Source organism: Bubalus kerabau, chromosome 19 (genome assembly GCF_029407905.1).
Source record: "Bubalus kerabau isolate K-KA32 ecotype Philippines breed swamp buffalo chromosome 19, PCC_UOA_SB_1v2, whole genome shotgun sequence".
In the NCBI taxonomy this organism is placed as follows: Eukaryota; Metazoa; Chordata; class Mammalia; order Artiodactyla; family Bovidae; genus Bubalus; species Bubalus kerabau.
Window position 1 is genome coordinate 48530193 of NC_073642.1, and position 15603 is coordinate 48545795.

Genomic DNA, 15603 nt, shown 5'->3' on the forward strand with positions numbered 1-15603 from the left:
CATAAACATTCTACTTTTAAAAGAAAAAAATTGGAAACATTTTAAATCGATAAAATCATATAGGTTAAATGAGTTATTGTCTATACAATCAAATGTTATTTCTCTATAAAAAACTATATCATAGCTTAATTTTATAACTATAAGAATATATACAACATCATATTAATAATAGTCATCATCTTTGAATGGTGGGATTAAGGGATTAAACAGTTTTCTTTACATTTCTTAAATTTTTTTTCTACATTTTTGTAGAAAAAATATGTACTTTCTACATTTCTGAAAAGAGAGAACAAATTACATTGAATTTTTAAAGTCTCTTCAAAATTTTGAAACTATAAAGCAATTATGAAATTAAAAGCAAATATTCATAAACTGCAGCAGGAGTCATGGAAGCATTTTCTATAAATACAGATTATTACTTTTGATTACAACTAACAGGCTCAGATATGCAGATGACACCACCCTTATGGCAGAAAGTAAAGAGGAACTAAAAAGCCTCTTGATGAAAGTGAAAGAGGAGAGTGAAAAAGTTGGCTTAAAGCTCAACATTCAGAAAACTAAGATCATGGCATCTGGTCCCATCGCTTCATGGCAAATAAATGGGGAAACAGTGGAAACAGTGGCAGACTTTATTTTTGGGACTCTAAAATTACTGCAGATGGTGATTGCAGCCATGAAATTAAAAGACGCTTACTCCTTGGAAGAAAAGTTATGACCAACCTAGATAGCATATTCAAAAGCAGAGACATTACTTTGCCAACAAAGGTCCGTCTAGTCAAGGCTATAGTTTTTCCAGTGGTCATGTATGGATGTGAGAGTTGGACTGTGAAGAAAGCTGAGCACCGAAGAATTGATGCTTTTGAACCGTGGTGTTGGAGAAGACTCTTGCAAGTCCCTTGGACTGCAAGGAGATCCAACCAGTCCATCCTAAAGGAGATCAGTCCTGGGTGTTCATTGGAAGGACTGATGCTGAAGCTGAAACTCCAATACTTTGGCTGCCTCGTGTGAAGAGCTGACTCATTTGAAAACACCCTGATGCTGGGAGAGATTGGGGGTAGGAGGAGAAGGGGACGACAGAGGATGAGATGGCTGGATGGCATCACCGACTTGATGCACATGAGTTTGGGTAAACTCCAGGAGTTGGTGATGGACAGGGAGGCCTGGCATGCTGCGATTGATGGGGTCACAGAGTCGGACACGACTGAGTGACTGAACTGAACTGAACTGAACAGGTCCTGGGTTGATTTCATGGAGTTATGACCATTATTCCCATTTCATATTTTAAAATGTGCAAAATAAAGTATGTTGAGTTTATCACATATTTAATGCCTCATAATAGACTCTCAATATCTATGGGCTATTACTATTATTTTTACATAATAAAGAAAATACTCCCGTAGAAAAAGATGTTTTCACGAGTTTTCAGGAATGAGGGTGTGCATTAATGACTTTATAAATTACTTGAGGAAATTAAGAATACTTGCATGGGGGCTATGGGCTATGAAAGAAGCTCCTTCTCCCAGAGGTGAGAGACTGTGGGGCAGCCAGAAGGCCTTCCTGGAGGACATGCCTCTTGTTGGTAAGGCTGGCTGAGAACCATTTTCTACATAATAATTATTCACTGTGCCAGCCCTATCCCTCCTTCCAGCCGATGGACGTTCCTAATTATGATTGTCATAAGCTATTCAAGAGCTTTTACTCCCTGAGCCTACAGAAAGCTGGTAGCCTGAAACGGTGTTCTGGGCAGTACAAAAAAAAAAAGTTTAGGACTGAAAGCTGATGAACCATCTTCTTGCTTGTATATACTACTGAATATTATTGCAACAGGAATTAATGTAAAGTTTCATCATAAATCTGGCTCTGTATTCAATACTTTTCTTGGCTACTAAAATAAATATTAATTTTCCTGAAGTAATCATCAAATCTCTCCTGCTAAGGAATCTTTGGTGATTTCTCATCACTTTATACAGAAAATCTGACTCCTTGACCTGGGGCACTCAGCCCTCCATTTCCTGACAATACCACTTTTCTGACCACAATTTCCTCTATTTCCTTTCCTGTACACTACTGCCCAGACAATGGAACCACCTGCTTTTATTTTTAAGCATGTGCACCCTTTCCCTTCTTAATACCATCACTCAGATTATTTGTCTTTGAGAATATGTTCTCCATTGCCTTTGCACTCTCTAATATCACCTCAACCCTTAGCTCCTATACAAAAATCTTTCCAAATTCTTCCGGCCCAGAAATCATCTCTCTCTACCACCTGGCCAGTGCAGATTTTATCTGTGACTATATAATGACCCATTTCTAATCTGTATTATGGAGATTTGTGTCCTTATAGCAGTGATTAGTGAAAGCTTTTAGATGGCCAAACTAAAGTTTAATTATTTTTGTTTTACGAAGCACTTCAACCCAGAGCCTTGAAATATAAACATTTGTTGAGTGAATGAATGAGTGAATGAATGAAATGCCTAAACGTGGCCCAGGCACTGTATCTCTGAGTTCCTCTGTGTGTAGTGGAGGTAACAGCTGGTGGTTAACAGGATAGCACAAACTTTTGGTCCTGGTCTCCATCGCTGTGTGGGCTTCTACTTAGGTTCCCTTACAGTCTCACAGCAGGGCTTACCTGATGGCGCTAGTGGTAAAGAACCCGCCTGCCAATGCAGGAGATGTTAGAGACAGGGGTTCGATCCCTGGGTTGGGAAGATCCCCTGGAGGAGGGCATGGCAATCCACTGCAGTATTCTTGCCTGGAGAATCCTATGGACAGAGGAGACTGGCAGACTACAGTTCATAGGTTCGCAAAGAGTCAGACGACTGAAGCGACTTAGCGCACACACAGAGTCCCACAGTCAGTTCTAGGGGTCCTTGGGTACTGTGTCAGGGGGATTCATGAACAAACCTTGGTGACTGTTATTTCAGCGGCTGCCATCTATTTCTCTGAAGCTCTGCCTTTGGTAACTTCTCTTCTAGAAGCTTCTGTTGCTGACCAAAGCCCTTTGGGGGAACCTCACCAATGCATGTCCTGCAATGAGTCTCCATAATGTATCTCATCGTGGGCTTGACTGCAGCCAGGGCTGGCCTGCTCCTCTTCTCTGCCCCAGCAACATGGTATCCCACCTGCCAGCTCCTTTCATTTATCCTTTATTATTATTATTATTTATCCTTCTCTTTTTATTATGAGATTTTTGTGCTCCCAGTAAGGAGTCTGAAAAATAGAAAATACATCAGTCATCTATTTCACTAATCCCTACAGCATTTTAGAAGCAACTGGAGAATTCTACAATGAGCAGTTTTATTGAGAAACATCTGAGGAAGGAGGTTTACTAGAAACCATGTAAAGTGTGGCAGTCCTCTGCATGACGAAAACACCGGCAGCCCCATCACTGGCCTCCATTGTGGCTTAAGCTATCGCTTTGCGTCTCTGCTGCACTGACGACGGCCACCCTTGGCACATTTGGAAACTGCCTTCAGGGCAGTCCCACAACTTCACTGAACTGAGTATAGAACTTGTCTCTTCAACACCCCAGTGAAGTAATGAACTATCATGGTGGTTGGGGGGTGATGGTAATGGGGAGACGGAGTCCCCCCTCTGCAGGTAGGTCACTACCAAAAGGCCTCGTTCTCCTCTACGACAAAGACAGTGGATCCTTTACCGTTTGCACTTCATTTCCTTTGAGCTGCTGCCCTCTCTCCTACGCTGGCAAGTGTATGTGTTTGGCAGGGAGGTTGGCAAGCATTTCACAAGACGGTAAAGGTTAAGGTACGGTGGAGGTTGTTTAGTGCAGAATTGTAAATATTTGGTAAGGGTTTGTGGAGCTGCTTCTTTTGATACCTCTAATCCACCGAGACAGAAATAACTTCAAAGCCATGCCTGGTCTGACTTGGTCCTCAACCAAAAGAAAAGATCAGCTACTGCTCAAGTATGTTTTCACTCACAGCCAGGCAGCCTGCCTTAGCAGGCGTCCTGGAGGATGAATCATCAGTTAATTGTCTCTGAGCACTTGTACCTCAACAGGGCAGGAGTGGAGCTGCATGAATAAATGTGAAGGAGCCTTTAGTTTACACCGTTCCATGCCGTCAACAGCGGAACGAGAAGTGAGGTTTGCAGTCTGTTCAGAAGGACGGGCTGAGCCAGCTCCCCTGCCCAGAGTGCGGCAGGCTTCACTTGGTGTGGCTGAAGTGGCTGGAGAGCAGGGAAGTCACTCTCCCTTTTGGGCTTCTCAAGAGATTTCAGAACCTCGGGATGTCCAAATATTCCTGTGAGGTATGGTGTCTGAGGACGAGAGGAGAGAGAGGGAATGGGAAGCTATCCTACAGTTACAAGTGGGTTTTGGGAGTTCTGCTACGTATTTTTTTCATATTTTAAATTTCTGTAAGCAACTACTGTGGAATTGAGCTCCTTGATTTTCTTCCATCTCCAAATTTTACCCTCATTTTCATCTTATAGAGTCTTATTTGTTCCCCAAAGCAACATCACCAACAGACAGGAGTGACAAGAACACATATTGCCATCTCTAGGGAGAAAATGGAATACATGACCGTGTCTGGTTAGTGAACACTCAAAAGTGATCAGAGACATTTTTGCCTCTTCTATTCTTCCCAACATCACATAACAATTTAACTCCTATCATCACTGCTAATCTCTATAGCCAATACTAGGCGTGTGCTTGCTAAGTCGCTCCAGTCGTGTCCAGCTCTTTGAGACCCCATGGACTGTAGCCCGCCAGGCTCCTCTGTCCATGGGATTCTCCAGGCAAGAATACTGCCGTGGGTTCCCATTTCCTCTTCCAGGGGATCTTCCCCACCCAGGGATCGAACCCACATCTCATTATGTCTGCTGCATTGGCAGGCTGGTTCTTTACCACTAGCGCTACCTGGGAAGCCCGTCGGGAAGAAGTACCCGACACTAGGTACTTATGTCTTAATGTTAACATCATATAATTGGCAGCTGAAGAGGCTTTCAGAAATTTTGGAAGCTCTTGGGTTGAGATCAGCTTCTTCCTCAGCCAGTGCTTCCTGGATTTGAAGTTGAAGTTTGAGGCCTGACTGCAGCCTCCCAGCCACTTTCCAAGAAGAATCATTACCTGGGGGACTCTCACAGTTACTCAGTAGAAAAAGCACTGATCCTGCCTTGGAGCTCATAGGAGACAGGGGGAAGTGTGAAATTATGGATGTTTATACAAGAAATGTTTCATCAAGGAGGATGGGACCAGATTTATATCTCTGAGTTTAAGGAAAAAAAGATTTAAAGTAAGTCTGTGTGATTTAACAAAAGAGGCAAATGTGTCAAAGGCTGGTATAATCAATGTGTGCTAGGAGTTTGAGTTCGGAGAATAAAATCGTCAGTCAGATTGCTCCAAAAGGACGTCATCAATTAAAAATGAGACTTGAGCTGGTTTTTGAAGGATGTATCTGGGACTATAGTCTGGGAAATATATATATATGTCTGTGGGGGTGGCACAGAGTAGCCAGCTGTTCACCAACCCCATGTCCTCTTCTTTCCGGACATGCTACTGGGTTATATCAGATGCTGTTATGTGACTCAGTTCTGCTATGTGCTTCTCCATGCCTGACCTGTAATAACCTCCACTCATGAGTCTCCCTGTTCTCTCTTCCTCTGGAGTCACCCTGGAAACCATGTGTAAAGGGTTGTAGGGCCACAAGATGGAAGGATTCCAAATCCCAGAATTATCACCTGGAGGAGAACCACCTGCCAGGTAGGAATACATGTTTTGGATTTCAACTGAGCAAGGAATAAAGTTCTCTTGTATTAAGCCACTGACATTTTGTTTTATCTATTACAGCAAATAGTGTTGTCTAGAAGTGAAAGACACATTTGTAGGGCAAGAAACAGATGCAAAAGTCCAGCAAGAAGGGCTGGAAATGGGAGTAATTAGAGCAAAGGGTAAAAAAGTGAGTGGTGGCCAGTTTATGGAGGACATTATTTCCAGGAGGAAGTGCTTGCATTTTCATAACATTATTCTTCGAGTTTGTCTTTTCACATTAAAAACACTTTACATTATTTAATTTTTTCTTACAATAGCCCTAAAAGTGAACGTCTTAGTTGCTAAGTTGTGTCCATGTGTAGCCCACCAGGCTCTTCTGTCCATGGACTTCTCCAGGTAAGAATAACTGGACTGGGTAGCCATTCCCTCCTCCAGGGGATCTTCCCAATCCAGGGATCGAGTCTGGATCTCCTGAATTGTAGGCAGATTCTTTACCATCTGAGCCACCAGGGAAGCCCACAGTAGCTCTATGAAGCCTATATTAATATCACATTTTATAGATGATGAAATTTAGGCTTAAAGCAATTAAAGTTACAAAAGTTATTCAAGCATAGAACTAAGATTGGAATCGTGGTGATTGATTCCAAGGCTGCACTCTTTCTGTAACAGGCCTGATTCATACGGCCAATCAAACTTCAGAAACTGCCACAAGCAGTTGATGTGCTCAAGACAGCGTCTAAGGAGTTTTGTTTCCGAAGCAGCTTTTAGGATGAATTTACAGAGGAGTGATTCCAATTAGTGAACTTCTGAGTTCAGCTAGGGGCAAAGAAATAAGAAGCTGGAATCGAGATGATGGCAAATGAGAAGCAAAGGAAGGTCAGGGTGAAGCTTTAGAGGGAAAAATTCATTTGCAGGACCTGGTGCCTGGGTGTGAGAGAAAGTGAGGAAGAATTCGACCCTCTTGATATTCAAGTGTATCTTGGCATGTGTGTCAAATGGAGGGAAGCCCCTGGAGGAGTGAATTTGCATAGGGACGTTAATGTTCCTTGGGAGGAGGACACCTGTGCTCCTTCGGGTGATGGAGGAGGGGCATTTATTCCATTCCCAGGCTGTGGTCTATATCCCAGGTGGAGGGAGAGGAAGAAGGTAGAAGCAGTGACGATGTTTTCATGAGAGATTTTGTGAAATGGGGGGCACAAGTCAGGCAGTTTTTTTTTTTTTCCTCCCAGTAAGGCATTTTATTCAAGACAGGCTAAGAATTAACAAGGATTAACACTGGTACTGCTTTGCTAAAATTCTTGAGTTCTTGGTTTGAGTCCTCTTCTTTTTTTTCTTGATGAGTCTGGCTAAAGGGTTATCAATATTGTTTATCTTTTCAAAGAACCAGTTTTTAGTTCTGTTGATTTTTGCTATAAATGCATATTTTTGGTCTCTATTTCATTTATTACTGCTCTTATCTTTATGATTTCTTTCCTTCTCCTTACTTTAGCTTCTGTTTGCTCTTCTTTCTCTAGTTACTTGAGGTGTAAGGTCAGGCTGCTTCAAGGCCCAAGAAACAAAGCGGGACAGGGAGCTGGCATGAGTGGACCGCTGGCATTTTTGTTGTAGAACCAGCATGGCTCAGACCTGAGAGGGCTGGGTGGGTGGGTGGGGGACCAGTGGTGGAATGTGCATCTTTTAGCAGCTGGTGTGTTTTGCAGATTTGGGAGCCTGGGGATAGTCCTGGGACAAGAAGGGCATCCTCTCGGAAGGTGCCAGTAGTGGGGCAGGATCTGTGCTCATGTGGAGGGAGCAGGCGCAGATTCCCATCTCCATGAGAGAGGAGCCCAGGGCATCTCAGGAGTGCGGTGAGGGGCCATCCCTGCAGGTGGGGACAAAGGGCAAGCGAACTCTGAGTGATTGCTATTGATGTGGTTCTTTCCAACGGTTCGTGAGTCCTGGGGACATGTTCGGTCTCACTGGGACCCACACTGAGAATAGTAATGTATAATTTAACGAGGAGACACCTTATGTGCACGATAGAATCATTTAAAGATTGAGACCAGAACAACAAAAATGAGCTTATTCATACAAATGTAACTTAATCCTTACCTTTTTTAAGCTTCTTATTGTGCCTTGTTACTTGATGGGACTTGGTCTGGCAGTGTCCTGGGTGTTTAAGAGGTTATATTTTCAGAAAATAAGGACTTTTTTTTTTTTTTTTGTACTTGAATGTTTCAAAATGCTTTCACGGTATGCGAAGAAAGCCACTTGATTAAAGCATTTGCAGTTTACATTAAATCCTTTTCTTTGCAAAGAATTCAAGGTCCTGGCACAAACTAAAAGGGTTAAACTACACCTGGCCCTTTCATTGTATCATTTCACAAGCAGCGAATATTCTGAGTAAAGTCCAAAATGTGAGTCTTCATGCGAGTATTTGGTAATTTCTGCCCTCCAAGCTTCTCTGCAACATGTCCCATCCCATGCATCTCACGATGCAAACATGTTACTCATTTATTAAGCACTGCGTGGTGATGAAGCAAATTAATACTTTTGTCACACCTCCATTAGTAGAAGAGGGAGAAAACCTGTAGAGACTAAACTTTGGCTCATTCATCTGTTCTTCCTTACCTCCCCTGTTCCTGCAAAACCCACAGACCACAAGCTGCCGGTAAAGCTCCTGCGCTCTTCTGCTCCTGGGCAGGGGTGTTTGAGATGCAAATAGAAGGGGCTGGCTCTTTAAACACACAAAAGCCATCTATACATCGAGTGAAGATGAGCCCATCCTAAGCCACACGCTATTATTTTTCTTGCTTTGAGTGTCATTACCGCAGGCTTCTGCCTCACTCCCATTTATCATCCTTCTCAAATAAACAGCTCCCACGGGAGACGGAAGCGGTGTGGCACCTCTCCCCGCTAACCCCCGCACGCCCAAGCAGCTCGGCTTATTTTGACAGATTGCTCCATTAAAGCAAGTCTGTTTACTTAAAAACAGACAGCCAGGCTTCCTTCCATAAACGCCAGCGAGAGAGGGACAGAGCTATCCCTTGTTCTCAGCCCGGCTGCTCTGCACATTGTTTCAGGCTTTCCGCATTTTGGATGGAGGCTGGAGGCTGGGTGCCCAATGCGGCCGCCTTTCGCAGGAGTTCTTCCTGGCTGCTGCCCTGCAGAGGGGTTGCCTCATCCCGGCTCCACAGCAGGGGCCAATGTTATTTTTTTGGCAGGGATGGCAAAGCAAACGGAGATGCGGAAGGAAAAGTTTGGCAGAGCATGTTACACAGGCCCAGTTCGACAACCGCCTAATCAGAATTTATGTTTTGCTCATTCGTTTTATCTTTCACAATATGCTTTAAGGCAACGTTAGCACAAGTCATTCACTCATTCATCAAGTAATTCTGGAGTGCCTACCCGGTGTGCCAGGCACCAGACTCGACAGTGAGGAAATGGCATGGAAGAAGCCAGATAAAAATCTTCACTCTTTAAAAAATATATATATATATTTAAAATTTATTTTTATTTTTGGCTGTGCTTGGTCTTCCTTGCTACCTGAGGGCTTTCTCTGGTTGCAGGGAGCCAGGCTCTCTGTTGCGGTGCAGGAGCTTCTAACTGCAGATGCTTTTGTTGATGGCAAATAGGCTCTAGGTCAGGCAGGCTTCAGTAGCTGTGGCTTACCAGCTTAGTTGCTCTGAAGCATGTGGAATCTTTCCCAACCAGGGATCAAACCTGTGTCCCCTACATGGGCAGGCGGATTCTTAACCACTGGACCACCAGGGAAATCCAAAAATCGTGGCTGTTTTGGAAGCAATATTCTGTTGGAAGAGGCAGGGAAAAAAAAAAAAAAAAGAAGAAGCATATTTGGTACAATGTGGTTAAGTATAAAATTACAGGTTTCCACATATTTCATAAATCGAGTTTGAAATAACTAACAATAGCATATGATTTTACAGTTTATCATTTTTTTTACATGTCAGGTTAAATCATAGGCAGTTTCATAAGTTTAAACTTCCACATCATCTCATCTGATTTTGATAACTCTGTGGTATTATTCTTTATCCTATTTACAAATGATGAAAACGTGGATTATGTAATCCAGAGATCACAGACTCACCTCAAAGTCGGGCCTTGAGCAGAACAGCAAGGAGAGCAAAACCAAAACCATGGATCCAGTGTGTTGCCATTATTTAAAATAACACTGGAAAAACAAAAACTCAAGGTTAATAGTTGTTCTGGCAGCTCTCACGTGGAGAAGGATTCAAGGGGTTTCATAAATGTCTCTATTGTCACTTTCCCCCAGTCCTTTCAAACGTTGCCTCTTAAAGTGACACATGCTCAAGGAAACCCTGGGACTGGAATGTGTGCAAGCAGTGTGGAACCAGCATACACGTCCTGGCTTACAGTGAGATGTGGTCAAAAGACCACAATGTTTAAAATTCCCATACCAGACTCTGAGTTAAATCTGTGACTAGAGCCGGAGAATACGGTTAATGAGAGAGAACTTGGAGGAATATGGGTGCTGCCAAATCTAGAATTGAAAAACCAAAAGCTCCCTTCTTATTCCAGGCAAAGTTCTGCACTGCGGAGAAACTGCTGGGAGTAGAATCCAAACTAAGATTAGAAATGATGAAAAAGGAATGAGAAGTTCTGATGAAAATGGGAGAGGGGAAACAGAGAAAGTATGTCTCAGAAAGCTCAAGGCTGTATATTGATATTTATCTCTTCAAAAAATAACAGGAGAGGGAATCCTCGTGCTATGAAATTAGAAAAGCTATCCACTCAACCCTCCTTCCTAAAAGTAGAGTAAAACCTCTGAAAAAATGAGCAGCAGAAAAAGATTGGGAGTGAATCAATAGAGTTATTAAAAGCAGGGAAATAAGTAGAATAACTTCCCTACTCAATGAAAGATTCTAGAAAAATATTCCCACAAAGCAGATGACAATTGTAAACTAATATTTCAAAAAAAAAAAAAAAAGCTAAAAGAAATGGGTAGAAATTATGAGAGGACAACAGGAATCAGAATTAGGAAAACTCAGGAGACATTGGAGAAAGTGACATTTAAATGTGAAACAACAGGAGTCACAAAAGAAGGATAGATAAAAAAAAAATTTCAGAGCTAGAGAACCGAGGAGGAAAACAAAAGAAAATAAGCATTATGAATATTGCTTGGAGAAATAGAAGAGGGGAAGGGGAAAAAATTTAAATATCAATCAGAATGAAGAACTGGAATTTGATACTGATAGGATTAGCAAAGAAGATCCAATATACAGGTGTTAGGTATCCTCAAGAAGAAAACCAAATAAGTAGAGTACTTAACAAATGCTGCTGCTGCTACGTCGCTTCAGTAGTGTCCGACTCTGTGCGACCCCAGAGATGGCAGCCCACCAGGCTCCCCCGTCCCTGGGATTCTCTGGGCAAGAACACTGGAGTGGGCTAAAGTTTTTAATTCAAGAAAACTTTCCTGAAATCAATGATGATTTCAAGCCTCAGATTAAAAGCAAAAATTTGGGAAACTGACCTCTAAAAGGTCAACCCTGATTCCTAGTCTAGTAGGCACATGGGACTTGAAGGAAAGGAAAAAATCTTCAAGGTATCCAGGCTAAAAGGCAATTGATGGGTTAGGGAAAGGAAATACATTTTCATCAGGTGGTTTGAGAGCAATGCGTTATGCCAGAAAAACAATGAACTAACAATTAGGATACTGAAGGAAGGAAAATGTAAGCTAAGGAGTTTATATCCAGCCAAACAAAATACAGAGTTCAGACCTGCTGTCATGACCAGGCCAAAAAATGAGGAAGCAATGGTTCTGTGAGTTCTTCTTGAGTAATCTACTAGAGAATGTGTCTTAGACAACCACAGTGACCAAAGAGGCATTGACACAAGGGTATTGGATGTTATTGGATGGATGATATGGTCCACTAAAATGAGGAAAAACAAAAAGAAGAATGGATGGGATCCAGGAAGCAGGATCTAATACCAAAATGTGGAATGGAACAATCTGACAAATTCTCCTTTGTGGAAAACTGTCTTCAGAATTCAGAAAGGACATTTTATAGAGGTCCTGGGGTATGCTTAGTCAGATAGTCAAAGTAAAGTAAGATGGTCAGATTTTAAACAAAATGACAATTATTAATTCTGGAATAAATAGAAGGTTGTTCAGTTCAGTTCAGTCACTCAGTCGTGTCCAACTCTTTGCAACCCCATGGACTGCTTGCTGCACACCAGGCCTCCCTGTCCATCATCAAATCCTGGAGTTTACTCAAACTCTCATGCTCAGAGGGCTCAAACAAACCTTGTGTGCACCAGGACCCAGAGACCCCACAGAGACTAAGACAGAACTGTGTTTGAGTGTCTCCTGTGGAAGTACAGGTCAGCAGTGGACTGCTGCAGGGGCAGGGGCTCTGGGTGCAGCAGACGTGGATATGGCATAAGCCCTCTTGGAGGAGGTCACGATTAATCCCACATAGAGCTGCCAGAACTTACACGGGACTGGGAAACAGACTCTTGGAGGGCACAAACAGAACATTGTGTGCACCAGGACCCAGGAGAAAGGAGCAGTGACCCCACAAAAGACTGATCCAGACTTGCCCATAAGAGTCCAGGAGTCTCCAGTGGAGGCATGGGTCATCGGTGGCCTGCTGCAGGGTTAGGGGCACTGAGTGCAGCAGTGCATGCATGGGACCTTTTGAAGGAGGTTGCCATTATCTTCATTACCTCCACCATAGTTTGGCCCCAGGTGAATAACAGGGAGGGAACACAGCTCCATCCATCAACAGAAAATTGGATTAAAGATTTACTGAACACGGCCCCGCCCATGGGAACAAGACCCAGTTTCCCTGTCAGTCAGTCTGTCCCATCAGGAAGCTTCCATAAGCCTCTTATCCTTCTCCATCCGAGGGCAGACAGGCTGAAAACCACAGTCACAGGAAACTAACCAATCTGATCACATGGGCCACAGCCTTGTCTAACTCAATGAAACTGTGAGCCATGCTGTGTAGGGACACCCAAGACGGACGGGTCATGGTGGAGAGTTCTGACAGAATGTGGTCCACTGGAGAAGAGAATGGCAAACCACTTCAGTATTTTTGTCTTGAGAATGTGATGAACAGTATGAAAAGGCAAAAAGATAGGACACTGAAAGATGAACTCCCCAGGTCAGTAGGTGCCCAATAGGCTACCGGAGATCAGTGGAGAAATAACTCCAGAAAGAATGAAGAAGGTTGTACAAGAAACTAAGTGTAATCACAGTATATTATGTGATATAGTATGTTACCTAAATGTTTATATAGTCATAATAAAAACAGTGACTATGTTACCAACACTTTCGAGTCTGGCCCCAACAAGGGTCCTCCTGCCTGGTGTCATTAGAACCAATGGAATGAGACCAGGTTTGATTCAGAAGCAAAGGAAAGCTTTGTTTTTTCCTAAGAGAACGGGAGGTGGCTCAGCAGGTAAAGAATCGGCCTACCAGTGCAAAAGAGATAAGGGTTCCATCCCTGGGTTGGAAAAGATCCCCTGGAGAAGGAAATGGCAACTGGCTCCAGTATTCTTGCCTGGAAAATTCCACGGACAGAGGAGCCTGGTGGGCTACCGTCTTTGGGGTTGCAAAGAGTCAGAGACACTGAGCCAGCACGCACGGAACAGGAAGAGAATGGAGAGGCCTGTGTTTGGGCTCTAGAGGGCGTGCTCTCCCCATAGGCCCGGGGTGGGGCTGCTCAGCTGGGTTCTGTGCAGGCACTAGGAATGGGGCGGAACTCTCCTGGGTCTGGGGCAGGCGTCCTGCTCAGGCTTTAGATCACAGCACAGGCACAGCAAGCGACCTGCCGCCACCATCCTGAACTGAGTGCTGTGCCTGGTCGTCGGCAGTCGTTTGGCTGTGTCAGTTGCAGCCTGTGGACCTGGGAACTCTGGTTTGAAGGGCTGGATGCGAGGCCTCTCTGTGTGGCCCTCTATGAACAAGTGAAACGAATCACAAAGGAAAAGAAAAAGGTTAGCCTGTGTTTTATTACCCGGATTCTACTTTAATTTCCCAGGAATTGCTAATGGTCTTTCTTTGCTGGTGACAAATGTAGATATGATTAAAAAAATAAGACATTATATTTGGAGAATAATGAAGGGAAGAGATGGCGTGATTGAATTAGTATCTAACCTGCCAGAGAAAAAGCCAATAATAGCAGTAGTGCTCAGTCGTGTCAGGCTCTTTGTGATCCTATGGACTGTAGCCCACCAGGCTCCTCTGTCCATGGGATTTTCCAGGCAAGAATACTGGAGTCGCTTGCCAGCTCCTTCTCCAGGGGATCTTCCTGACCCAGGGATCGAACCAGAGTCACCTGCGTTGGCAGGTGGATTCTTTACTACTAGCGCCACCTGGGAAGCCCAGCTGGATCAAGTAATAGGATTATATTATATATTATTTGGAAATACGGAGGCAAATTGGAGAAGAAATGAAAAGAATTCAAAGACATTGCTCCTGAGGAAAAGGATGAGGAGGATAAGAGGAAGAAAGACTTGTTTCAGTTATAAGCCTTTTAGTCCTGTTTACTTTTCAACTATTTGCATGCAATTTTTAACAGAGTAAAGAACGAAACAAAACAAAAAACTCCCACAGCCACCAAGGAACTCCAACTTTCAGAGCAAACTGAAGGCTTGTTGGGCTTCACCCAGCAGAGGGACCAGCCAGCTCACCACGTCCGCCCTCTGACTCCCCACCCCTTGCCTGAAGAAGAGGGATCCTTCCAGTTTTCTCAAACCCACAACCAGGAGCACTGATCATAGGATGTGAAGGTTGAAAATGCCCATTAGAGATCACTCTTTGCATTTCCCCCTGATTTACCGCGAGGGAATCGAGGCTGTTGGTGAGAGAGTGGCTGGCCCAAAGGCACTGTTCCCTTTTCCTGTCTGAACTGGAGCTTGGGTCTCCCGACCAGGTACCACTGCTACAAAGTGTTCCCTACTTCGAGTTTATTCTGGCCTGCGTGAACATCTCTCTCCTTGCTGCTGATTTTATCAGCGTCTTGCTTTTCCAATTGCTCTCTTACCTGTGTTCTGTTTTGAGCTTAATTAAGTTTACTTTCAGGGTGTTTGGGCTGTTGTGGGGGTGGGAGGAGTCCTGCGCAATTTACCCTGCCCTCTGCTGCCCTCTGCTGGCGACAGATGGTGTTTACTGTTGACCCTTTAGCTCTAAGTTACACCAGCCTCATAATGAAATAATTATTTTTAGCACTTTGGGCTCTAGCTCAGTGAAGAAAATCTTTTCTTTCAGGGAAATAATGTGCCCTCTGACCTGTGCCAGTCTGTGTTGCCCAGTCCAGTTGTTCTAAGCTTCCTTACTTCTTTAACTGTGATCTTTGACCTAATAGTGTACACATTACCTGCTGCTGCTGCTAAGTCGCTTCAGTCGTGTCCGACTCTGCGTGACCCCATAGACGGCCTCCTACCAGGCTCCTCTGTCCCTGGGATTCTCCAAGCAAGAACACTGGAGTGGGTTGCCATTTCCTTCTCCAATGCATGACAGTGAAAAGTGAAAGTGAAGTCGCTCAGTCACATCCAACTCTTAGCGACCCCATGGACTGCAGCCCACCAGGCTCCTCCGTCCATGGGATTTTTCCAGGCAAGAGTACTGGAGTGGGTTGCCAACACATTACCTAGGAGATTGTTAGAAATGCAGAATCTTGGGCCTCACTGAACATTTATTGAAGAAGAATCTGCAGTTTAATTTGAAATGATTCATGTGCACATGAAATCTGGAGAAGCACTGCTCTAGATCAAACTCAACTAGACTTCAGGAAAGAATTGAGATCACTCTTGTGTTGGTGCAGTGCATACTAAGTTGCTTCAGTAATGTCTGACTCTTTGTAACCCCATGGACCAGCCTCCTCTGTCCATGGAATTCTCCAGGC

The 15603-nt window shown here is 43.8% G+C and overlaps 1 long non-coding RNA gene across 1 annotated transcript; it reads right to left on the reverse strand.

Moving 5' to 3' along the window:
• Positions 1–5801: 5801 nt before the first annotated feature.
• LOC129634034 (uncharacterized) lies at positions 5802–14736 on the reverse strand. Its single transcript, XR_008705383.1, has 4 exons — positions 14538–14736; positions 9819–9902; positions 7823–9519; positions 5802–7592 (listed from the first exon to the last, which is right to left on the reverse strand). It is a non-coding gene; the product is annotated as an uncharacterized LOC129634034 (long non-coding RNA).
• Positions 14737–15603: the final 867 nt, after the last annotated feature.